The 25849-nt window shown below is 39.7% G+C and overlaps 1 long non-coding RNA gene across 1 annotated transcript in view; it reads left to right on the forward strand.

Moving 5' to 3' along the window:
* The window catches only part of LOC309804067, a 313329-nt gene extending 292073 nt beyond the window's left edge, over positions 1–21256 (forward strand). Inside the window, exon 5 of the long non-coding RNA XR_014294047.1 lies at positions 21172–21256. This is a non-coding gene — a long non-coding RNA (uncharacterized lncRNA). The remainder of the gene's footprint in view (positions 1–21171) is intronic.
* Positions 21257–25849: the final 4593 nt, after the last annotated feature.

A 25849-nucleotide genomic window follows, 5' to 3' on the forward strand; every position in this document is an offset into this window, starting at 1 on the left:
TCTGGGTACGGAGTTCACGCCCTTAACCAAGTCCCTGTGGCTGCCTCTCTGAGGGTCTGTAAAAGCTCCTCTACAGTATTAGAATACAGAGGCGCCAACGTCTCCCCAAGAGTAATCTCGGCCGCGCATGCGCGCTCCGCATAGCAGCCAGCTGCGGTCAATTAAACCCTCAATTGGATCCTTTTGTACCATCCTGCGTGCTCCGGCCGTCGTCTACCTCTCCGAGCGTCTCTCCTCTGATTTCCAGCTACATTGCTCTTTGAACTCAGTCTTTCTTCTTGCTGGAACGCTCTTCCACCCTTCACTTCTTTTTCATCGTATGACCTTGGCCTCCGTGTCTCCACCGCACAGAGGGCTTCCGCGGTTAACTTATCAAAGTAAGTTCCCTTTTTCTTTATATATTTTATATGTTAATCCTGTCTCAGTTCTGGATATTGCAAATATCTTTTCCCAGTTTTTGGCTTGTCTTTCGCCTTCTTTAATAGAATCATTGGATGAGTAAAATTCTTAATTTTAATGAATCAAGTTTATCAGTCTTTTCCTTGATAGTTTGTGCTTTTTGTTTCTGAAGAAATCATTCCCTACCTCCTAAGTCACTGGGATATACTTTTGTATTTCTTCCTAAAAGTTTTAAAGTTTTGCCATTCACATTTAAGCTCTTGATACATCTAGAACTGACTTTAGTGAAAGTTGTGATGTAGGGATTCAGTTTTTTTTTCCATATGGATCTGAAACATTTCTTTAAAATCCTTTCGTTGTAGGATATTTTAATTACAGAATGTTGTTATTTCATAATGATAGAACATGGGGTGCTTAACAACAAGAGAAGACCCTGATGCTTTCTGTGAAGAACTTGCCATGATTTGTGACGTGGAGGAGTGAAGAAAGCACTTTTCTATTATATTTCCACTAAGTATTTTCTAAAGAAATTAAAACTGGCCAATTTTAATTAAATACTCAAATTTTAAACTCCTTAAGAAGAAATGCTATGTATAGAATTGGCAGTCACCTCTCTATGGTTTGGATGTTGCTTCTTGAGGCACTCCTACCTAGCACTATGTCCAGCAACTTGGCACTTAACATTCAGAAAGTAAAACTTCTAGAAAACAAAAGATCAGGAGGAATGCATGTGCATGCCTGCATGCATGCATACATGTCTTTGTGTGCTTATGTTGGGATTTGTGTGTTTGCATATGTATGAAGTAAGGGGAAAAACACAGAAATGACAGTGTGGCATTTCATCCTGAAAAATGTGCCCTTTCCCAACTGCAGCACAGTGGAAGGTGACAGAGAAGGAGTCCTGGTGGCAATGCATGCTGGGATTGTTGCTTTCATAAGCTCATTAGTTCAGCTGGTCACCCCAGTTACTCTTACCAGATGTAGGGAAAAGAAAGGGAGATAGAAGGAAGGAAGTGGGCAACTGGCAGAAATTTCTGCTGTGGGAATCTGCATGTACAGCCTTAATTATTTGTAGTAATTCTTGGCATACAGCAAGACATGTCAGGGCCTGGACTATGGACTCAGGAATCCCTATAGATGGATGAAAGGTCACAGCTGGAGCATCTGGAGAGATAACTGGTTCCTAGGAGTAAATGATTATAGCTGTAACCTTCCTACTGAAAGATCAATAGCTTAAGTATTTTATTCCCTTAATTGGGCTTTAATCTGAAAATGGCACAGCAAGACTTTACATTTCAAAGGAAACACAGAGGGAAAAAAGTCCTTTTCCAGACTTCTATAGAAGGATATTTTATAGAATGAAACTGGATAGTTGTTACTGATTCTCTTATTAGGGCACCCTAAATACTGTGACTGGATCTAATTCTCCATAATACTGTAGAACAGTAGTTAGGAGCTCAGATCCTCGAGCTAAACACCTAGAGTCCTAATCCTGCAGCCACAATTTATCCCTTGCTTTTTCTTAACATGACTTTATCTCTATGCCTAACTTCCTATATCTATAAAAATGGGGAGAGGGAGTAAAAATATTATCTGCCTCATGGAATCTTCTAAGGGTTAGATGAGTTAATATGTGTTAAAAGCTTAATCAGAGCCTGACTGGCAATATTATAGAATTGATAGACCCCACTCTCCGAAATTTCCTCATTCAACTCTATGTAACCACAAAGTGCTTGCTAAAACAGCAAACTGAGTTAATAAGAAAAAATGCTAACTGGTTTGATTTTCTCATTGCTACTTTACCTCCAGGAAAGAAGCTTGACATTTTGTTTCTGTAAAATGCCCCCGGAACTGGAGTATGCTAGGTCATGTTATTATCCCCAATTCTTCCATGTTTCTCCCAGGGAGTAGTTTTTACCTCCCTACCCATCAGCTTGGCCATGTGATGTGTTTTGGATGATACATTTTGAGCAGAATTGATGTATGCAACTTGCAGACAAAAATGAAAGGGTCATTTCATGATGTGGTATTGCTCTATTTCCCATGAGGCCAGTTAAAGGCAGCTCCAACAACCTGGATCCGCTAATGAAGAAGTTGTGAATTAAAGCCATCTCCAGTCTGCAGCTGACATGAACATGGGCAGAAATAAACTTTTGTGTTGTAAGCCCCTTAGAGTTTGTTTGTTTCTGCAGTACAACTTACATAAACCGATACAAGGGAGATGGAGGAGTGTGTTAGTTTAGGTAGAGGCAGAAACTATCAACCTGGGGCAGGGAGAAGTTGTCCAACACTAGAAAAACTGTGTTTTCAGGGACCCACACCTCCTCTCCCTACCCTGCTACTTCTCTGCCTAGAATAGAGGACTGACCTGAGAAGAACAAACAGCTTAATGCATTTAGTTATATGAGCTTCTAGCCTCCCCAGAGATGCTCTTCAATACACATCTTAAAGGGTTCAACCATGTTGACTTTTCTGCATGAGCATATCATAAAGACCACCATGAATCTAAAGATAATGGGGTCTCCCTGAAAGACCTGGACTGTTTAAGCCCCTACCCTAGGGGCTTCAGCCTAACCCCAGTGGAGTTGGGAGCCCCAGGAATGACTGAGACTGAATTTCTCACCACCCTAACAAGATTAGAAATTTGAGCTAAGTTTTGCTTGTCTTTCGCCTTTTTAATAGAATCATTGGATGAGTAAAATTCTTAATTTTAATGAATCAAGTTTATCAGTCTTTTCCTTGATAGTTTGTGCTTTTTGTTTCTGAAGAAATCATTCCCTACCTCCTAAGTCACTGGGATATACTTTTGTATTTCTGGAACAGATTATCTCAGTATTTCACAGTGGCTCCTCATTTCTTTCAGAATCTAATCCACGGTCCTTAAAATGTACAGCAAGTACCCCCTGTACTCTCTTACCTCTCTGAGTGTATTTCCTTACCTCTTCACTGCTTTTTAAACATATTAGGCACATTCCTGTCTCAGGGCCTTTGCACAGACTGTTCCTGATGTCTGGAATGCTTTCCCATCCAGTATCTGCCTGGCTTACTCCACATTTACCTCAAGGAATTGCTTAAATGTCTTCTCTGATGTCCACTGATCCTCATAAATCTAGACACCTCCATCTAAAACTGTAGCTCTTTCTGGCACTCCCAGTTTCCCTTATCCATTCTCTTTTTATCTAGCCAGAGTACTTAGCCCATTCTGACATACCGTACCATGTCTTATTTATTATGTTTGCTTTTTGTTGTTTGTGTTCCATTCCAGGAGTGTGAGTGCAGGAAATTTTGTTGATTTTGTTCATTGAAAACTAGAGTGGTACCTGGTACGTATCAGATGCTCAACAAATATTTATTGAATGAATTAATGAATGAATGAAGTGCAGTACAGTGTGCTGGTGGTCATAGGCCAGAGCAAAAGCCTCCACTCTGGTTTGACCGAGCCATCCTGTAGTGAGGTAGGCCCCTGTGGCTGGGTCAATCATTGTGTAATTCTGAGAGGGAGAATCTCCCTAAATTTTGCACCCTAGCACCTGCCTTACTCATCTCACACAGTCTGGGCCCTGGCCAAATGTGACCGCTTCTGTTTCTTAACTAAAGACTTCTGAATAGAGAAGATGGTAAGGAAACAACACAGTGTATCTGAGTGAATTTTACATCTTGTCCCCCGTAAATACAGACACATTTTTTCATTGAGTGCCCTACCGTTCACAACAGAAATAGGGGGAGAAAAACCATTTTCTTCTGAGGAATGGAGGTGGCTTCAGGAAGAAAACTGTGATTACCATATTTTTTAAAGGTTATTTGAGTCCACTGCTGAAATAGTTGTGAAATTATACATTAATCTTTGGAAAACATTAGAATATAATTTACTACTACCAGTTAGACTTAATATTTAATTCAGGTTCAGTTCAGTTATTAGCATTTTCCTTCTCAAATATGCAAAGGTGATTTAGTTCTCTGGGAAATTCTTCCTAGGCTTCAAGAGTTCATATTCAAAAAACTTGCTGAGAGGCAGCAAGCTGCAGGTACATCATTTATACATTCAGAAACCCTATGCTGACTCTCTAGCTGGCATAAACTCTTTTGTATTCAGATCGTAATATTGCTGTCTGTTTAGGTTATGATACTGAATTCACAAAAAAGCCACCCAAAAGGATTCACTGTACGACCCAGTACCTAAACTGTATCCAAAAAGCTACTCTTTTGGTATAAAGATTTCCAAGGAGGAAAGGAAACACCCCAGGTTCTTATTCATTCATTTGCTTGTTTCCTGCTGTAGTAGCAATTGCAGCAGAGATCTGGAACCTCAAAGAGGGGTTCCCTCCTTTACCAAATTAAAAATTCTTCTTACTGCTTTAATGTGTGGGGTTTTGCTTTTCTTTAAGTCACAGACTGAAATTGACATTTGAAGTGCCACAGCATTGTAATGAATACTAATTATATTGGCGGTAGCCCAAGAGCCAGGAAGTGGTGTGGGAGGAAGCACAGTGGTCCCTCTTCAGGACCCTCTTGCTAAAAGTGACCTGTGACACTCCTCCCTTGTGGCCACACAAGGTTCAGTTTAATTCATCACTGAGTGGAAGTGGACACCTCTGATGTGCAGAGCTGCAAGCTACTTTTTGAATCCTAGTCCCTCTTTAATATGTAACCTGAGCAGCCAAAGAATAAATCTTCCATGCTTTCTCCTGGCACCACCTTCAACCACGCATGGAATATTTCTGTCCTTTGCCGAGTGACAAACCAGAGATGCAGGCTCTGAAAAAGACCGTGGGCTGTCGTTTTTTAAAGTGTCTTTGTGGAGCGGGCCACAAAGAAAAAGGCAGCAGGAGCATATGTTTGTAGATGCTTTTTATATCCCAAAAGGAATAAAAGGAGGAAGACACTGTGGGGATTGCAATTTACATTTGGATTATTTATTTTTATGTTAAACACAGACTCCCTGGAAGAGTGTTGCTCTTAACGCAGGAACTGGAAACTGGTAATCCTTTCCTCTCTGCGGGCTTGCCCACTCAGTCAACAAACTGTCAAGCAAGTGGGTTTGCCTCCTACTTATGTGACTGTTCCCAGGTTCCCCCAAAACTTATCCAGTTTCTTACGTGGGTGCTAATCTTACCCCTTTGCCTAAGATACAGGGATAAAACTTGCCTGGATATAGATTGCTCTAACACTTGCTAACTTCATAACTTTGGACACATAGTGTCAGGACTCTAAATCTCAGTTTTCTCATCTGTAAAACAGGGGTAATGATAGCTCTTATCTCACATGGTTTGTCTTGGGACCACATCTATGTAAGGCGTTTGGCTCAGTGCTTGGCATAGAGTACTCCCTCTTAAAATTCTAGCCATTGTTGCTATTACTATTATTATTATTCTTATGTTTATTATTGGCACCATAGAATAGATACCACCCAGGTAATTTTCATAGAGAAAAATCTAAAATTCTAGTATGTGCTAAAGACTTCCTGGGTTCTGCTCAGTTTGGGTTCACCCTAAAGTAGATGCCTGAAGCAAAGATACAGTTACATGATCATAATGATGATTTTTATTCTTCAGTTTGTTAATGTGGTGTATCACATTGATTTCTTTGTGTATGTTGAACCATTCCTGCATCCCTGGGATAAATCCCACTAGATCACAGTGTATGATCCTTTTACTATATTGCTGAATTTGATTTGCTAATATTATGTTGAGGATTTTTGCATCTATGTTCATCAGTGGTGTTGGCCTATAATATTCTTTTTTATGGTGTCCTTGTTGGGCTTTGGTATCAGACTGATGCTGGCCTTGTGAAATGAGTTTGGAAGCATTCCTTCCTTTTCAATTTTTTGGAATAGTTTTGAGAAGGATAGGTGTTAATTCTTCAATAGATGTTTGGTAGAATTCATCTGTGAAGCCTCTGGTCTGGAATCTTGCTTATTGGGAGTTTTTTGATTACTGATTCAATTTCATTACTGTTAACTGTTCATATTTTCTATTTCTTTCTGATTCAGTCTTGGGAGATTGTATGTTTCTAGAAATTTATGAGTTTCTTCTAGGTTGTCCAATTTATTGGCGTTTAGTTTTTCATAGTAGTCTCTTATGATCCTTTGTTTTTCTGTGATGTCAGTTGTAACACCTCCTCTTTCATTTCTGATTTTATGGTTTGGGGCCCTCTCTCTTTTTTTCTTAATGACTCTGGCTAAAGGTTTATCAATTTTGTTTACCTTTTCAAAGAACCAGTTCTTAGTTTCATTAATCTTTCATATTGTTTTTTTAGTCTCTGTTTTATTTATTTCTGCTCTGATTTTTATAATGTCTTTCCTTCTACCAATTTTGGGTTTTGTTTGTTCTTTTTTTCCTATTTCCATTAAGTGTAAGTTTTGGTTGTTTATTTGCAGTTTTTCTTATTTCCTGAGGTAGGCTGTATTGCTATAAAATTCCCTCTTACAACTGCTTTTGCTGTGTCCCATAGATTTTGGATTGTTGTGTTTCCATTTTTATTTGTCTTCATTTTTTTATTCCTTCTTTGATTTCTTCAGTGACCCATTGGGTGTTTAGTAGCATATTGTTTAGCCTCCATGTATGTGTGTTTTTGGCAGTTTTTTTTTTCTTGTTTGATTTCTAGTCTCATAGCATTGTGGTCAGAAAAGATGCTTGATATGATTTTAATTTAAATTTACCAAGGCTTCTTTTGTGGCCTAGTATGTGATCTATCCTGGAGAATGTTCCATGTGCACTTGAAAAGAACGTGTATTCTGCTGTTTTAGAATGGAATGTTATATATATATATAATATATAATATATATATATAATATATAGATAATATATATATTATATATATACATAATATATATTATATAATATATATATTATATATATATATTATATATATATATATATATATATATATATATAATATATATATATATGCCTGTTAAGTTCACTGGGTCTAATGTGTCATTTAAGGACAGTGTTTTGTTACTGGTTTTCTGTCTGGATGAACTATTCATTGATATAAGTGGGATGTTAAAGTCCCCTATTATTATTGTGTTACTGTCCATTTCTCCCTTTATGCTTCTTAACATTTGTTTTATGTATTTAGATGCTCCTATGTTGGGTACATATATATTTACAATTGTACTTCTTGTTGGATCAATCCCTTTATCATTATATAATGCCCTTTTTTGTCTCTTGTTACAGTCTTTGTTTTAAAGTCTATTTTCTCTGACATTCTCAGCTTTCTTTTCATTTCCATTTGAATGGAATGCCTTTTTCCATTTTACACTTTCAGTCTGTGCTTGTCTTTAGATCTGAAGTGAGTCTTTTGTGGCAGCATACATACACTTCTCAATCCATTCAGTCATTCTCTGTCTTTTGATTGAAGCAGTTAGTCGTTTTACATTTAAAGTAATTACTGGAGGAGGACGTTCAAGTTGGCAGAGGAATATGACATGGAGATCACCTTCCTCCCCACAAATACATCAAAAATACAACTATGTGTGGAACAACTCCTACAGAACACCTACTGAACGCTGGCAGAAGACCTCAGACTTCCCAAAAGGCATGTACCTGGGTAGGGCAAAAGAAAAAACAAAAAACAGAGACAAAAGAATAGGGACTGGACCTGTACCTCTGGGAGGGAGCTGTGAAGGAGAAAAAGTTTCCACACACTAGGAAGCCCCTTCACTGGCAGAGATGGGGGATGGGCGGGGGGGAAGCTTTGGAGCCACAGAGGAGAGCGCAGCAACAGGGGTGTGGAGGGCAAAGCAGAGAGATTCCCGCACAGAGGATCGGTGCCAACCAGCACTCACCAGCCCGAGAGTCTTGTCTGCTCACCTGCCGGGGCCGGTGGGGGCTGGGAGCTGAGGTTCCGGCTTCGGAGGTCAGATCCCAGGGAGAGGTCTGGGGCTGGCTGCCTGAGCACAGCCTGAAGGGAGCTAATGCGCCACAGCTAGCCAGGAGGGAGTCTGGGAAAATCTCTGGACCTGCCTCAGAGTCAAGAGACCATTTTTTCAGGGTGCGCAAGGAGAGGGCATTCAGAGCACCACCTAAACGAGCTTCAGAGACGGGTGCGAGCCGTGGCTATCAGTGCGGACATCAGAGATGGGCATCAAACGCTAAGGCTGCTGCTGCCACCAAGAAGCCTGTGTGCAAGCACAGGTCACCATCCACACACCCCCTTCTGGGAGCCTGTGCAGCTCACCACTGCCAGGGTCCTGTGATCCAGGGACAACTTCCCCAGGAGAACACATAGCGTGCCTCAGGCTGTTGCAACATTACGCAAGGCTCTGCTGCCGCAGGCTTGCCCTGCATTCCATACCCCTCCCTTCCCCCAGCCTGAGTCAGAGTCCCCTAATCAGCCTCTCCCTTAACCCCCTCCTGTCTGGGAGAAGAACCGATGTCAGAAGGCAACCTACATGAAGAGGCGGGGCCAAATCCAAAGCTGAACCCCAGGAGCTGTGCGAACAAAGAAGACAAAGGGAAATTTCTCTGTGCAGCCTCGGGAGCAGTAGATTAAATCTCCAAAATCAACTTGATGTACCCTGTGTCTGTGGAATACCTGAATAGACAACGAATCATCTCAAAATTGAGGCGGTGGACTTTGGGAGCAACTGTAGAGTTGGGGTTTGCTGTATGCAACTGACTAGTTTCTGATTTATATGTTTATCTTAGCTTAGTTTTTAGAACTTGTTATCATTGATGGATTTGTTTATTGGTTTGGTTGCTCTCTTTTATTTTATTACTTTTTAAATTTTTTATTTTAATATATTTTTTAATTTTTTTATTTTCATAAATTTATTTTATTTTTATTTTTATTTTATTTCTTTCTTTTCCCTCCCTTTCCTTCTGACCCATGTGGCTGACTTGGTGCTCCAACCAGGTGTCAGGCCTGAGCCTCAGAAGTGGGAGAGCCAAGTTCAGGACTTTGGACCACCAGAGACCTCCCGGCCCCACGTAATATCAATTGGCAGGAGCTCTCCCAGAGATTTCCGTCTCAACGCTCCACTCAATGACCAGCAAGCTCCAGTGCTGCACACTGCCTGCCAAACAACTAGCAAGACAGAAACACAACCCCACCCATTAGCAGAGAGGCTGCCTAAAATCATAATAAGCTCAGAGACACCCCAAAACATACCACCGGACATGGTCTTGCCCACCAGAAAGACAAGATCCAGCCTCATCCACCAGAACACAGGACCAGTCCCCTCCACCAGGAAGCTGACACAACCCACTGGCCCAACCTTACCCACTGGGGGCAGACACCAAAAACAATGAGAACTACGAACCGGCAGCCTGTGAAAAGAAAAACCCAAACAGAGTAAGTTAAGCAAAATGAGAAGACAGAGAAATACGCAGCAGATGAAGGAGCAAGGTAAAAACCCACCAGACCAAACAAATGAAATAGGCAGTCTATCTGAAAAAGAATTCAGAGCAATGATAGTAAAGATGATGCAAAATCTTGGAAATAGAATGGAGAAAATACAAGAAACGTTTAACAAGGACCTAGAAGAACTAAAGAGCAAATACACAATGATGAACAACACAATAAATGAAATTTAAAATTCTATAGAAGGGATCAATAGCAGAATAACTGAGGCAGAAGAATGGATAAGTGACCTGGAAGATAAAATAGTGGAAATAACTACCGCAGAGCAGAATAAAGAAAAAAGAATGAAAAGACTTGAGGACAGTCTCAGAAAACTCTGGGACAACATTAAGCACACCACCATTTGGATTATAGTGGTCCCAGAAGAAGAAGAGAAAAGGAAAGGGTCTGAGAAAATATTTGAAGAGATTATAGTTGAAAACTTCCCTAATATGGGAAAGGAGGTAGTCAGGCAAGTCCAGGAAGCACAGAGAGTCCCATACAGGATAAATCCAAGGAGAAACATGACAACACACACATTAATCAAGCTATCAAAAATTAAATATAGAGAAAAAATATGAAGAGCAACAAGGGAAAAGCAACAAATAACATACAAGGGAATCCCCATAAGGTTAACAGCTGGTTTCTCAGCAGAAACTCTGCAATCCAGAAGGGTGTAGCAGGACATATTTAAAGTGATGAAAGGGAAAAACCTACAACCAGGATTACTCTACCAAGCAAGGATCTCATTCAGATTCAATGGAGAAATTAAAACCTTTACAGACAAACAAAAGTTAAGAGAATTCAGCACCACCAAACCAGCTTTACAAAAAATGCTAAAGGAACTTCTCTAGGCAGGAAACACAAGAGAAGGAAAAGACTTTCAAAAACAAACCCAAAACAATTATAAAAATGGTAATAGGAACATACATATCAGTAATTACCTTAATGGTCATTGGAATAAATGCTCAAACCAGACACAAACTGCCTGAATGGATAGAAAAACAAGATCTGATATACACTGTCTACAAGAGACCCACTTCAGACCTAGGAACACATACAGAATGAAAGTGAGGGGATGGAAAAAGATACTCCATGCAAATGGAAATCAAAAGAAACCTGGAGTAGCAATACTCATATCAGAAAAAAAGAGACTTTAAAATGAAGAATGTTACAAGAGACAAGGAAGGACACCACATAATGATCAAGGGATCAATCCAAGAAAAAGATATAAGAATTGTAAATATTTGTGCACCCAACATAGAAGCACCTCAATACATAAGCCAAATGCTAACAGCCATAAAAGGGGAAATCGACAGTAACACAATAATAGCAGGGGACTTTAACACCCCACTTTCACCAATGGACAGATCAACAAAAATGAAAATAAATAAGGAAACACAAGCTTTAAATGACATATTAAACAAGATGGACTTAAATGATATTTATAGGGCATTCCATCCAAAAACAACAGAATACAGTTTCTTCTTAAGTGCTCATTGGCCATTCTCCAGCATAGATCATATCTTGGGTCACAAGTCAAACCTTGATAAATTTTAGAAAACTGAAATTGTATCAAGTATCTCTTCTGACCACAACGCTATGAGAGTAGATATTGAATACAGGAAAAAAATTGTAAACAGTACAGACACATGGAGGGTAAACAATATGCTACTAAATAACCAAGAGATCACTGAAGAAATCAAAGAGGAAATCAAAAAATACCCAGAAAGAAGTTCAATGAAAACACAATGGCCCCAAACCTACGGGATGCAGCAAAAGAAGTTCTAAGAGGGAATTTTATAGAAATACAATCTTACCTCAAGAAAAAAGAAAAATCTCAAATAAACAACCTAACCTTACACCTAAAACAATTAGAGAAAGAAGAACAAAAAAAAAATCCCAAAGTTAGCAGAAGGAAAGAAATCATAACTATCAGATCAGAAATAAATGAAAAAGAAATGAAGGAAACGATAGCAAACATCAGTAAAACCAAAAGCTGGTTCTTTGAGAAGTTAAACTTAATTGATAAACCACTAGCTAGACTCATCAAGAAAAAAAGGGAGAAGACTAAAATCAATAGAATTAGAAATGAAAAAGGAGAAGTAACAACTGACACTGCAGAAATACAAAGGATCATGAGAGATTATTACAAGCAACTATATGCCAATAAAACGGACAACCTGGAAGAAATGGACAAATTCTTAAGAAAGCACAGTCTTCCAAGACTGAGCCAAGAAGAAATAGAAAATATGAACAGACCAATCACAAGCACTGAAATTGAGACTGTGATTAAAAATCTTCCAACAAACAAAAGCCCAGGACCAGATGGCTTCACAGGCGAATTCTATCAAACATTTAGAGAAGAGCTAACACCTACCCTACTCAAACTCTTCCAAAATATAGCAGAGGGAGGAACACTCCCAAACTCATTCTACCTGGCCACCATCACCCTGATACCAAAACCAAAGAGGTCACAAAAAAAGAAAACTACTGGCCAATATCATTGATAAACATAGATGCAGAAATCCTCAACAAAATACTAGCAAACAGAATCCAACAGCACATTAAAAGGATCACATACCATGATCAAATGGGGTTTATCCCAGGAATGCAAGGATTCTTCAGTATATGCAAATCAGTGTGATACACCATATTAATAAACTGAAGGATCAAAACCATATGATAGCAAATGCAAAAAAAGGCTTGACAAAGTTCAACACCCATTTATGATAAAAACCCTCCAGAAAGTAGGCATAAAGGAAACTTACCTCAACATAATAAAGGCCATATATGACATACCCACAGCCAATATCATTCTCAATGGTGAAAAACTGAAACCATTTCCACTAAGATCAGGAACAAGACAAGGTTGCCCACTCTCACCACTATTATTCAACATAGTTTTGGAAGTTTTAGCCACAGCAATCAGAGACAAAAGAGAAATAAAAGGAATCCAAATTGGAAAAGAAGAAGTAAAACTGTCACTGTTTGCAGATGATATGATACTATACATAGAGAATCCTAAAGATGCTACCAGAAAAGTGCTAGAGCTAATCAATGAATTTGGTAAAGTAGCAGGATACAGAATTAATGCACAGAAATTTCTTGATTCCTATACACTAATGATGAAAAATCTGAAAGAGAAATTAAGGAAACACTCGCATTTACCACTGGAACAAAAAGAATAAAATACCTAGGTATAAACCTACCTAAGGAGACAAAAGACCTATATGCAGAAAACTATAAGACACTGATGAAAGAAATCGGAGATGACACAAACAGATGGAGAGATACACCATGTTCTTGGATTGGAAGAATCAACATTGTGAAAATGACTATACTGCCCAAAGCAAGCTACATATTCATTGCAATCCCTATCAAACTACCAATGGCATGTTTTGCAGAACTAGAACAAAAAAATTCACAATTTGTATGGAAATACAAAAGACCCCAAATAGCCAAAGCAATTTTGAGAAAAACAGCTGGAGGAATCAGGCTCCCTGACTTCAGACTATACTACAAAGCTACAGTAATCAAGACAGTATGGTACTGGCACAAAAACAGAAATATAGATCAATGGAACAGAATAGAAAGCCCAGAGATAAACCCACGCACATATGGTCATCTTATCTTTGATAAAGGAGGCAAGAATATACAATGGCGAAAAGACAGCCTCTTCAGTAAGTTGTGCTGGGAAACTGGACAGCTACATGTAAAAGAATGAAATTAGAACACTTCCTAACACCATACACAAAAATAAACTCCAAATGGTTTGAAGACCTCAATGTAAGGCCAGGCACTGTAGAATTCTTAGAGGAAAACATAGGCAGAACACTCTATGACATAAGTCGCAGCAAGATCTTTTGAGACCTTCTAGAGAACTGGAAATAAAACCAAAAATAAACAAATGGGACCTAATGAAACTTAAAAGCTTTTGCACAGCAAAGGAAACCATAAACAAAATGAAAAGACAACCCTCAGAATGGGAGAAAATATTTGCAAATGAAGCAACTGACAAAGGACTAATCTCCAGAAGCAGCTCATGCAGCTCAATATCAAAAAAACAACCCAATCCAAAAATGGACAGAAAACCTAAATAGACATTTCTCCAAAGAAAATACACAGATTTCCAACAAACACATGAAAGGATGCTCAATATCACTAATCATTAGAGCAATGCAAGTCAGAACCACAATGAGGTATTACCTCACACTGGCAGAATGGCCATCATCCAAAGGTCTACAAACAATAAATGCTGAAGAGGGTGTGGAGAAAAGGGAACCCTCTTGCACTGTTGGCGGGAATGTAAATTGATTCAGCCACTATGGAGAATGGTATGGAGGTTCCTTAAACAACTAACAATAGAACTACCATATGACCCAGCAATCCCCCTAGTGGGCATATACCCTGAGAAAACCATAATTCAAAAACAGTCATGTACCACAGTGTTCATTGCAGCACTATTTCCAATAGCCAGGACATGGAAGCAACCTAAGTGCCCATCAACAGATGAATGGATAAAGAAGACATGGCACGTACATACAATGGAATATTACTCAGCCATAAAAAGAAACGAAATTGAGTTTTTTTGTAGTGAGGTGGATGGACCTAGAGTCTGTCATACAGAGTGAAGTCAGTCAGAAAGAGAAAAATACTGTATGAAAACACATATATATGGAATCTAAAAAAAAAAAAAAAAAAAGGTCATGAAGAACCTAGGGGCAAGATGGGAATAAAGACACAGACCTACTAGAGAATGGACTTGAGGATATGGGGAAGGGGAAGGGGAAGCTGGGACAAAGTGAGAGAGTGGCTCGGACATATATACACTACCAAATGTAAAATAGATAGCTAGTGGGAAGCAGCTGCATAGCACAGGGACATCAGCTTGGTGCTTTGTGACCACCTAGAGAGGTGGGATAGGGAGGGTGGGAGGGAGATGCAAGAGGGAAGGGATATGGGGATATATGTATACATATAGCTGATTCACTTTGTTATATAGCAGAAACTAACTCAACAATGTAAAGCAATTATATTCCAATAAAGATGTGAAAAAATAAAGATAAAAAAATAATTACTGATAGGTAGGTACTTATTGCCATTTTGTTAACTGTTTTTTGGTTGTTTTTGTAGCTCTTTTTTGTTTCTTTCTTCTTTTTTCCTTCTCTTGTAATTTGATGACTGTCTTTACTCTTCCTAGCATTACACTCAGTCTCAGGAGCCTTATGCCAAAGTAGGCCTGGGATCTTCATTCTACAGCTATTAATAACCAACAATTCCATTTCAAGCTTTTATGCAGCTCTTTCCCTAGAGACATACCTAGAGTGCCATGGTAAATGGGGTCAGGAGAGATCCAGATCCTATACTCAGGACCAGCTCTCCCTCCATCAGCCTGGGCCCCTTGATTAAGTGCAGCTATTCAAAAGAAACTTCCTCTTTCTAGTTGATGAGTTTAATCTGGGGGTGGGATGGCCTATTTTTAGATTTTACAACCATGTTTCTACTGCAGCATCTTCCATTTGATCAACAGTGTTTAAAAGGGTGAAACTTATCTCTTTTTAGTTGCAGCATAGAATTCTTGTGATGCCTCTTAAATGTATGGTTCCAGCCCAGAGACTCATATATATATATAAAGCTGCCTGCTGAATATTCTACTTGGATATACCATGAGTCCCTCAAAATCACTACCGGCTTCCTCAAACATGCTTTTCTTCTATGTTCCCTACTCAAGAAATAGGAAATGGAACAATCACTGACTCAGTTACTCAAGCCAGAAAGTTAAACATTCTCCTTCGTCCCCACCTTTCTCTTACTCCTATGTATAATCATTCACAAAGTCCTGGTGTTTCTTTTGAAAATACCTACTTCTCTCCATCCCCACTGCTACTATTCCAGTCCATATCTCACCTGAACTCTGAAAAAATCTTCCTAGTGAAACTCCAAATATTCCTTCCTTAAATCATTCTTCATATAATAGCTAGTGTGATGTGTCTGAAACACACAAACCTGATCATATCTCTCTGTACTGCTTACAGTCCTTATGTCCAGAATACTAATGATCTAGCATTGCTTATCTTTTAAGCCTGTTTTCATTCCACTCTCCTCCTGACAAACTGCTGTTCATACACTAAATTTCTTTTAGTTCCATGAAAGATTCAGGCTCTGTTTCACTTACAGGATGTTGCACAAATATCCCCTCTACCTGGAGCAGTCTCTCCCTCACTCTTCACCTGACCAACTCCTATTTATCTTAGGTTCTAAGTTTAAATGGTACTTGAAATCTGGCCCCCAGATTTGAGTAGATTCCCTTCCTATGTGCTCATGGCTCCTTTATTTCCTGTTATCAGTTTACTCTTCTACAACCCCCGTTAGATTATAAACCCTGCGAGAAAAGATCCTGAGTTTGCATCACCTTCTAAAACTAACTTCTAGCACAGGGCCTGCTATGTGGTAAGAATTCAACAAATACTTGCTGAATGAGTGAATAAGTGAATTGTGGGAAGCCATTATGCACAACTCATGTCTCCCTTATTTTCATCATTATCAAATAAACATCTAGGCAGTCACCAACAGAATCAAGTCAAGAGGTGCCAAGGGTGGAAACTGAGTTTTTAAATGTAGTTCTAGGAGAGTTTACAGTTCTGTAGCTATCTTTCCTACTTTTTTCTCTTGCTTGATGGTATTTAATTAAAGATAACTGTTTTTAATTATATGTATACTCACTGTAAGTAAAGTATTAATCCATTCACCCAGAATAATACTTTTCTCTTGTTTCTCTACCTATTGCAGTTGTGATCACACTATGTTGTTTTTTTAAAACATTACTCTTAAACAACATTTTAATCATATTCTATTATTTGCCCTGGAACCATGAGCTGAAGTAACTAATTTTTTGAGTCAATTGTTTACACTATCTCTAGGAATATTAAAGAAATATTAACTGCAATTAATGTGGGCTTGAATTTCCAAAGAAAACTATTCTGCAATATATTGCTCCATATTTACCAAATGGTTGGAGTTTCCCCAAATTTCTGATCAAAGAATCCCCTGGCACTTTTTAAGGAATCAGAGTCTCAGGTCCTAATCCTCTCTATTGCTATAGAATCCCCAAGAGGAATGTGGGATCTGTAGTGCATTTACTTGTGTCGTGAGATACTAGAGCAGCAGTACAAACACCAGGCTAGGATTATGGAGACAAGAAGTTCAGTCCTTACTAACTTCTCCCAAACTCTGAGACTGTAGGAAAGCTGCTTAATATCTCCAGGCCTCAAGTTTTCTTAACATAAAATGCTGATTCTTTTTCCTATTCTATTTACTCCAGAGGAATGTTGACCAAATCCATTACAAAGATAAATATATGTAACCGCTTTGAAATTTACACAGCCCTGCACTGACATAAGGCATGATTAGTATCAGATGAAGGGTGCAAATCTATCATTTCTGTTCATATGGTTTAATCAATAGCATCACATTCTTGCTTCTTTTCCAGTTACAAAGTTAAACCAATTCTAAATGCTTTTGAGTGAAATTTTAAATCAAACAGTGGCAAAGCTTTCTATTTAGATAAAGTCTTAGTTTTCTCTATCTTCTGAAAATAACATTTTGGCTAATCACTAGAATCTGTAGGAAGAGTGACAGCTCAGAAGGCAGTGGTTGGAAGGTCATAGCAGGCTTGCATGCAGTCAGGAAATTCTGTATTTCTCAGCTTTGATCTTTGGTTCTTTCCCCACTATCAAACACCTTTTCCAGTTTTTTGAAAGATTAACCACTTTAAGTTAAAGACAACCTTTTAAAATACTGAAAGTACTAAAATTATTTAATTATTATTAGTGTTTACAATTGTTTTCATACTTTTCATTTAATATACCAACACACTGGCAAATAGAGCCATTCTTATATCTCTGTTTTTCTCATGACTGTTTCTCAAGTACTTACGCATGAAGACTTGCTATGGGATCATAAAGCTTGACTGATTCAATATTTATTCATGGTTTTGAGTAAGTAAAAAATATTTATCAAATACATCATATTATATAATATATTTAGGTGGGGGGGGAGAGGGAGAGGGAGAGATTGCGATCATTAAAATAAGACCCTGATTGACTGTTAGTTCTCGTGGATACAATACATCATAGTAGAAAGAACATAGGATTGGGAGTCAGATAGACAAGGTTTCAAAAGTGGAATCTGCCATTGCTAACTGCAGTGATTTCAGGTAAGAATTTCACATTTGTAAGTATGGGTGTTCTCATCTGTAAAATAGGAGTCATAGTGCCTTGTGGGTAGAGTTTGGAGAGACGATGTAGGGAAAGTACTGGCATGAAGTAGGTGCTCACCAAAGATTAGCTTACTTCTCCTGTCACTGGAAGGATGTTTTATGTCTTTCATTTACCCTCCACGTTCTCCTCCTGTCACTGCATGCCAACTTTCATTCAATTTTGCCAATGTGCTGACAAGGTTGATTTTTTTCCTCTTTCACATTTAAAACTTTTGTTTTGTATCCTAGCCTGTTGCCCACCTGTGATTGCATTTCCCTTCAGCTTATAGGAGAAAGGAAAGGAATTATGAAACAGGTTAAGAAATCAAAAATAATAATAAAATTGCCTGCAGCTCGGGCAAGAAGCAAGTGTCATTTAACGCGGCCCCATAGAACTGAAAGTGAGGCTGGTGCTGAGAAATGCATTCATTACTTCACCTCACAACATTGCGTTTGCTGAGGGTCTGCTGGGCGTCTGGTACCGTTCCAACTGTTTTAAATACTGGATGTCACTTTTAACACTACCCTCCTTCCATTTTCAGCACAACCGTCCCTTTAATTTTCCTTAACTTAGTTCTTCATGTACTCTTTCTTTCCTCATCCTGAGCTGCCTTCCGTCTCTCCCCTCTTCCCACTCCATCTATCTAAATTCCATTTATCCTCCTAGGCTATGGCTTATATCCTCTGTGAAGTTGTCCTGTCTGCTTGAAACCCCCTTGGGCATTCCTTCCTGTGCGTGCCTCAGTTTCCATATTTGTGAAATGGAGGCAAAAATAGTACCCGTCACATAGAACTGTCACGAAGACTCTACTGCAATGTATATAAATCACTTAGCAGAGTACCTGTTCTTTAAAAATGGAACTGTTAGGGCTTCCCGGATGGCGCAGTGGTTGAGAGTCTGCCTGCCGATGCAGGGGACACGGGTTCCTGCCCCGGTCTGGGAAGATCCCACACGCCGCGGAGCCTGCGCGTCCGGAGCCTGTGCTCCGCAACGGGAGAGGCCACAACAGTGAGAGGCCCGCGTACCGCAAAAAAAAAAAAAAAAAATGGAGCTGTTATACTAGTAATATTTTATCATTACCCCTGGCATCATTATCGTTATCATTATTACCTCGGGGTGCCTGTAGTATTTTGCTTGGGCTTTATATTTGATGTGTGTTTTATTCTGCCCGATACTGGAGGAAACTACACATGCGTTTCCTCCAGAGCAGTGTGCACTGCTGGCAGAGAGCAAGGCTCTTTCCTGACTGTAGCCCCAGAGCCTTGCCTAGTGTCTGGTGAAGAGTGGAAACTTATTAGATGCTTACTGGAGAAAAAATGGACAAATCCCTTACTTCCATAAAGAAAAAATTTAAGACCTCTTTATCTGTGGTTTCAGTTTAGCAGTTCTCACCATGAAAGGTGTCTCAAGCATACAGTGTGATGAAAAGAGGATTTTCTTTGTTGTCTTTTCTTTATTAAATGTTTAACGGTAAATTGGCTTTTCCTTTTGCAAGGTAGTCCCTCGAGACCAAGGATTTAAGGAAAAAATGTGTGATTGTGCAGACTTGGAGTAATGGAGCTCTCGTCCCCTGGGCCTGAGTCTTGCCTTGGGAGTTGGTGAGGCACCTTGGGAGACTCACTCAGGCATTGAGGTCCCTCGAGAACCATGTAGCTTGGTGCTGTCCGACTCAGAGCTTGATGCTGCGCTGAACAGGCTTGGAAAAACTTGCCTGGACTCATTTCATTAAAATATCTCAGTTTTTGGCATTTAAGTTATTTTTTAAAGAGATGGTGTCATGGTTAGAGAAATATTTCATGCACTGGATCGTATTTCTCTACGCAAGCCTGGTTTACAGGGTTAACAATTATAATGCATTTAGAAGACTGGGCCTGGATCATTCTATGCTTGCCACTTCTCTTAAGTTTGAAGATTGAGCATGACAGAAGAATCTGGCTGTAGCTGAAAGGGATCTTACTTCTGTCCAGGCTACCAGTGGAGGGCTGTCTCCCCTGGGGGTTGCTGTGGAAGGTGGAGACTGATCTACTGTCTGCATCTTAGGACTCAGTGTTCTTACATTTGGGAAACTTTCTTCTTATAGAGACCGCTAAGGATAAGGGCATTTTTGAAATTGTACCCTTATGAATTAGAGTTTTGAAACCTTAATGGAAAAAATTGAAATCTCAAACTTTCAAGTGTTATGAGAAGTTGGGGGCTTGGATTTGCTCTTTAGGACAAATAGTTCTTTCTGAAAAGTCCATTACTATCAACTTTTGGTGGTAAAAAGGAAAGCAAAGAGAAAAAAAGATTCTAATTACGTTAAAATATCAAATTTATCTTATTTGTGGTAAAGTTTGATCTCTAGATATCACTTCTTTTAGGAATTTTTTTCCCCAAAATTATAGATTAAGATTGCACTTCACCTGAAAATTGCTTTTGAAAAATGTGTGTGTGTGTGTGTGTGTGTGTGTGTGTGCTTGTTTTCTCATTCAAGCAGTTATCCACAGACAAATAGGATTGGAAACCAAAAGATGATAGTAAGAGTTCTGGGACATAATCTCACCTCATTGCTAGTGCAAGATGCATAAAGACACCAGACTTTGATTGCTGACACCCAACAAGAACCATATATTAAAGTTGTTGGTCTCAGCAGTGTTATTATAGACTAAACTTCCTAGATATTGATGAACATGCTGATAGTAGATATTTGTGATATGACAGAAAATCCTGAAGGGGATTCTAGGGCAAGGCCAAGGGTAACTGCCAAGGATAGGAAGTGCTGTTTTTTTTTTTTTTTTTTTTGCTGTACGCGGGCCTCTCACTGTTGTGGCCTCTCCCGTTGCGGAGCACAGGCTCCGGACGCACAGGCTCAGCGGCCATGGCTCACGGGCCCAGCCGCTCCGCGGCACATGGGATCCTCCCAGACCGGGGCACGAACCCGTATCCCCTGCATCGGCAGGCGGACTCTCAACCACTGCGCCACCAGGGAGGCCCGGAAGTGCTGTTTTTTTAATGAAAGTATCAAGCACCCCAAAAGCCAATCATCTCAGAAGATGAGGGATCTGGGATGCAACATGAAGACTCAAAAGCAGACCTGGAGCAGGTGTCTGTGGCCTAGAGCACTGTAGGGAGGAGGCACTGGAACTCTTGTTCTCTCTTTTTTTCTCTCTCTCTCCCTCTGTTCCAGAGAGTATGGCAGACTTCCTCTATGTAGAAGCAGGCTCAGAGCTAGACTGTGAAGCATCCAAGAAGGATCACAAGGTAAGGAGTTGGACTCTTGTGAGTATGAGATCAGTCATATCTAGTATCTGAGCTTGAGCATCTATGAAATGTAATTCTCTCCTGTTATACCCAAGTTTTCAGTAAAGTTTGCTAAAGGTTTTGGCCTGGTTTGGGCAGCATAGTGTGGAATTATCTGTGTCCATGCTTAGCATGTGGATAAAGACAGAAACAGTTTTCCCTAACCTCACTTCCATTCCTTAACTCCATCTTTTCTGAAACCATTACTGTGGCTGCTGTTCAGGGAAAAATTGATGTCTTGAAAATCCATGAGGTGACTGGCAGCAAAATAAGAAGTGATCCAGGGCAGAGGAGTGAACAATGATATGGAACCAGGCAGCAATATGAGCACAATCTGTTTCCTAATCAGATGGCAAGAAACCTTTACCAGATGATTAAGAGATAGATTTGCTCAGCTTAATTTAGTCATTGAATTATATTAACCTTATATGTGTTATCTGGCTATCAAAGGACTCTACTTTGTTGCTTTGATTAATGATTAACCAGACAACAGAGATAATTTCTATCATATGTGCTTTATACCAAAGCAACCCTTAGTAATTTTGATAGATTTATTACTATGTTTCTAGGAAAATGCTAGGAATTTTGTGAGACAGGGTGATATGGTAGATGAGAAAGATCATCCCTGTTGTTTTGGAAAATGACTCAGTCCTGCTGCTGAAAACAAAGAGGAATAAATACCTCATGATAATTCCGGATAAGTCCTCAAGTTGGGCTACGAGACACTGCTTCATAGATATTATCAAGAGATGTCATTTTGGCAGAATGAGCACTCCCACCACAACCAGAGCCAACAACCTAGTCAATGTGCAGAATGGCTGGGGAGGTAAAACAGCTTTTGGAGAAAGTGCAGCATCTCCTTCACAGGCTGTGAGCGAATTCTCAATAACCACGCCCACACCCCAGCACACACACTGCCTTGAAGATAAGGGGAAGGACACACAAGATAACTGGTTTTAACGTTTGATAGTTGCTTCAAGGAAGAGGTACATTCTTACTCCATGATGTTATGTCTTCCTAACTAGTGGGACTGGTAACGTTTTCCAGAGCAGTGCAAAGAACCCTGGGGAGGGTGTGGGGTGGTAGTGGGGACAGAAAATAAAGCAGTGAGTGCTACCTGTTGTAGTATTCTTGGGCTGCCATAAAAAAATACTACAGACTGGTGGCTTAAACAGCAAAAATTTATTTTCTCACATTTCTGGAGTCTGGAAGTCCAAGGCCAAGGTATCAGCAGGGTTGGCTTCTCCTGAGGTCTCTTTCCTTGGCTTGCAGATGCCTGCCTTCTTGCTGTGTCCTCACATGGCCTTCTTCTGTGCATGAACATCTCTGCTGTCTCTTCCTCTTCATATAAGGACACTAGTCATGTTAGGTTAAAGCCCCACTCTTACGAGCTCATTTTACTTTAATTACCTCTATAAAGGCCCTGTCTCCAAATGCAGTCACATTGAAGGTTAGGAATTCAGTGTATGAATTTTGGGGAACACAATTCAGTCCATAACACCACTCCTCCCAAAATTATGTTCTCAAGAAGTATAAAAGAGAAAGCTTTTTTCCTTCATGCTTTCCAGAATTGGAGCCACAGAGGATTGACGAGTGTGGAGGCTGCAGAGTGCTCAGAACCTCCATAGCATAGAAAAGGGAGGTGCAAGCATCAGAGGACAATGATGTAAATCCTCCAGATGGATATCAGAGTTCTCAGGGGACCACCAGTCCCTAAGAGAACTATTTGAGAATTAGTCCTTAGTGATCCAGACTTGTCAAAGAAATGACTAAGTCTTGTAGAGTTTATAGACAATGAGCTAGATCAACAGTGATGATCAGCAGAACATCAGTCTTGCCAGGACAGGCACATAAGGACTTAGTTTTCACCTTCCTTTGTCTTTCTCCCTACCCAAACATCAAGGAGTAAGATACCAAGAATGGTAAAGGTACAGCTAGTAAGGCCAGAATTGTATAACCCTAAGAATAACAAACAGAATATATGCCCAGATGAATGAAATCCATCAGCAATAGCACAGCAGAAAAATATATTTAAAATTCCAAATGTAATGTATGAGTATAAAATTTTGAGGCATGTGCCATAAGTGCCATGTAAATTGACATTATTACTATAGAGCAGGGATTGGCAAATTTAGCACACAAGCTAAACCCAGCCCATCACATGTTTTTATATGGCCTGGAGCTAAGGATTGTTTTTTTCCATTTTTGTATATAAAATGAAAAAAAGGCTCTTAGGAGATTCCATGTCTAGAATGGTAGCATGAGGAGTTCCATGGACCTGTTCCCCAAACCTTTGAAGTTGCTGGAAATTATCCTAAGGGCATACAACAAATGGATGGACATTTATTCAAGAAAATCTACTAAATCTTAGTAAAAACAGCAAGAACTTATGGCACTTCAGCTATGACCCTCCTTCCATACCCCCAGCTCAGCTTGATGGACATTTCATTCTGAGCAGGTATGGCCAAGAAGACAAGTCCCTCTCCCCTCATCAATCAAGGGATACAGTCTCTCTCCAGGAGGGACAGGCCATCAGTAACTCTCATTTCCTCCAGATCCATGTTGCAGAGACTAAATTCCTGGTAAGGGTGGCTAAGAGGTCAGGGCTCCCTTTCTCTACCTAGTCCCCACTCGTAGGGCACAGGCCCCAAGCATGTTAGGCACTTCACCTCTGGGGCAGAGCTCCCATGCCATAAGAGACAAGCTGAAATACCAGAGGCTACCATCACTGCCCAGAGCCCTCATTGTAAAGCACAAGTATTATTCCTGTCCCCAGCTCTAAAACAGCATCTCTGAGTTTTGTGCAAGGGGAGAAGCAATCCATAAGAGCATAGAGCTCTGACATGCTCCAAAAACTTACTTTATTTGAAACAGAGTGTGGAGAAGTTCAAGCATAAGGGCACTCACAAAAACAACGGAGATTTTGGTGGTATACAATTAAGAGGAAGCTGCTGGCTCTATGAGAGCAACAAGCTAAACCGTAGGACTGCTAATTTACCAGAGAGAACCAAGGAAAAATATAGCTAAGAAAAGCCCTCCTAGAATCAGAACAGACCTGAAAGACTGGCCTCAAAATCTGTTCCTGCAACAGGCCCTGAAGTTAATGGATCATACCGTAGAGCAGTTTATGCCAGGGTATTGTCAAATAGTGAATATTGTCAGCTGGCAGTTACTGAAACTTAATAGCTGAGTGTCATACCAAACCTATCAGACAGCAGAGAGGTCAGGGGAAGAGCCAGTCTAGAAAGCCCTAAAATGAAAGCCCTAATATAACTCTTATCCCAGGTTGACTGTACACAGTCAACTGTGTTCCCTAAGGAACAACATCAAAGGCTTCACACTGTAGGGAAAACAGATTTCCCTAAAATAGTCCAGCCAAGTCACTAAAGTAATAAACAAGCTAATAAGAAAAACAAGCCTTGAAGATGGGGGAAGGGAATTAGTATCAAAAATTGCTACCATATATTACCTAAAATGCCCAGTTCTCAACAAAAAGATGATGAGAATACAAATAAACTGGATAAATATATAAGAAGAGCAGAAAAAGATTACATATTACATTCCTTAGTAGTTTACTTATTCCTTAAAGTAACTAAATGGATAAGACCGTGTTTCCCAAAAATTTTTATTCGTATTATTTTATTCAGTGGGGTTTACAGGAGGGCATACAAGAGAAAAGGTCACTAACTGGGCATCTGTAAGAAATAATCTTTTAGGATATTTTCCATTTCAAGGAAGAGTGTGTTAGAGAGGAGCAATGGCTGATCTTGAATGGAAGCTGAAGTTAACCACCTATTACCTTTTAGTCTTTGGAATGTGTCCTATTAATTTGAACATGACTATTCCTCTTTTTCAATGACTCTTTGGGCATCATCGAATGAAAGTGCTGTTCATTCTTCCTTGAAGAGGATCAAGTAAGTGTTTCATTGGGCATAACTTTAGCTTTCACTTACAGGTGTCTTCTTGTAACAGAGGAGTTTCTTGGCCCATCTGAATTTGTCATCTACTAATGATTCCATGACAGTTATGCATCTGGGTTAGAGCTAGGGCTTATGGGGGTAGCAGAGAGGAAGGAGAAGGACAGGGAGCAATGAGGTCACCTCACACAAGTGCAGATTTGGCCAAAAAGGGCCTCTGTGGCCAACATCAGATGCCAAATTATAAGGGAGGTGTGGGACACTTACTTGGATTTGTCTGACATCTCAGATTCTTAAAAATCATAACCTCTAATAGAAGAGACATAGTAATAACAAGGGCATAGTTTAAGCAAAGGCATAGTAATAATTATATTTTCAAGGTCATGCTGCCAGCCAAATGAAGAATTTGAAATAGATTTCAGACATCTGTCCAACTAGGCTGATTATGTCCTTTTTTTTTTAACATCTTTATTGGAGTATAATTGCTTTACAATGGTGTGTTAGTTTCTGCTGTGTAACAAAGTGAATCAGCTGTATGTATACATATATCCCCATATCCCCTCCCTCTTGCATCTCCCTTCCACCCTCCCTATCCCACCCCTCTAGGTGGTCACAAAGCACCGAGCTGATCTCCCTATGCTATGCGGC

The sequence above is a fragment of the Mesoplodon mirus genome, assembly GCF_964341445.2.
Source record: "Mesoplodon mirus genome assembly, chromosome: 1".
Taxonomy (NCBI): Eukaryota; Metazoa; Chordata; class Mammalia; order Artiodactyla; family Ziphiidae; genus Mesoplodon; species Mesoplodon mirus.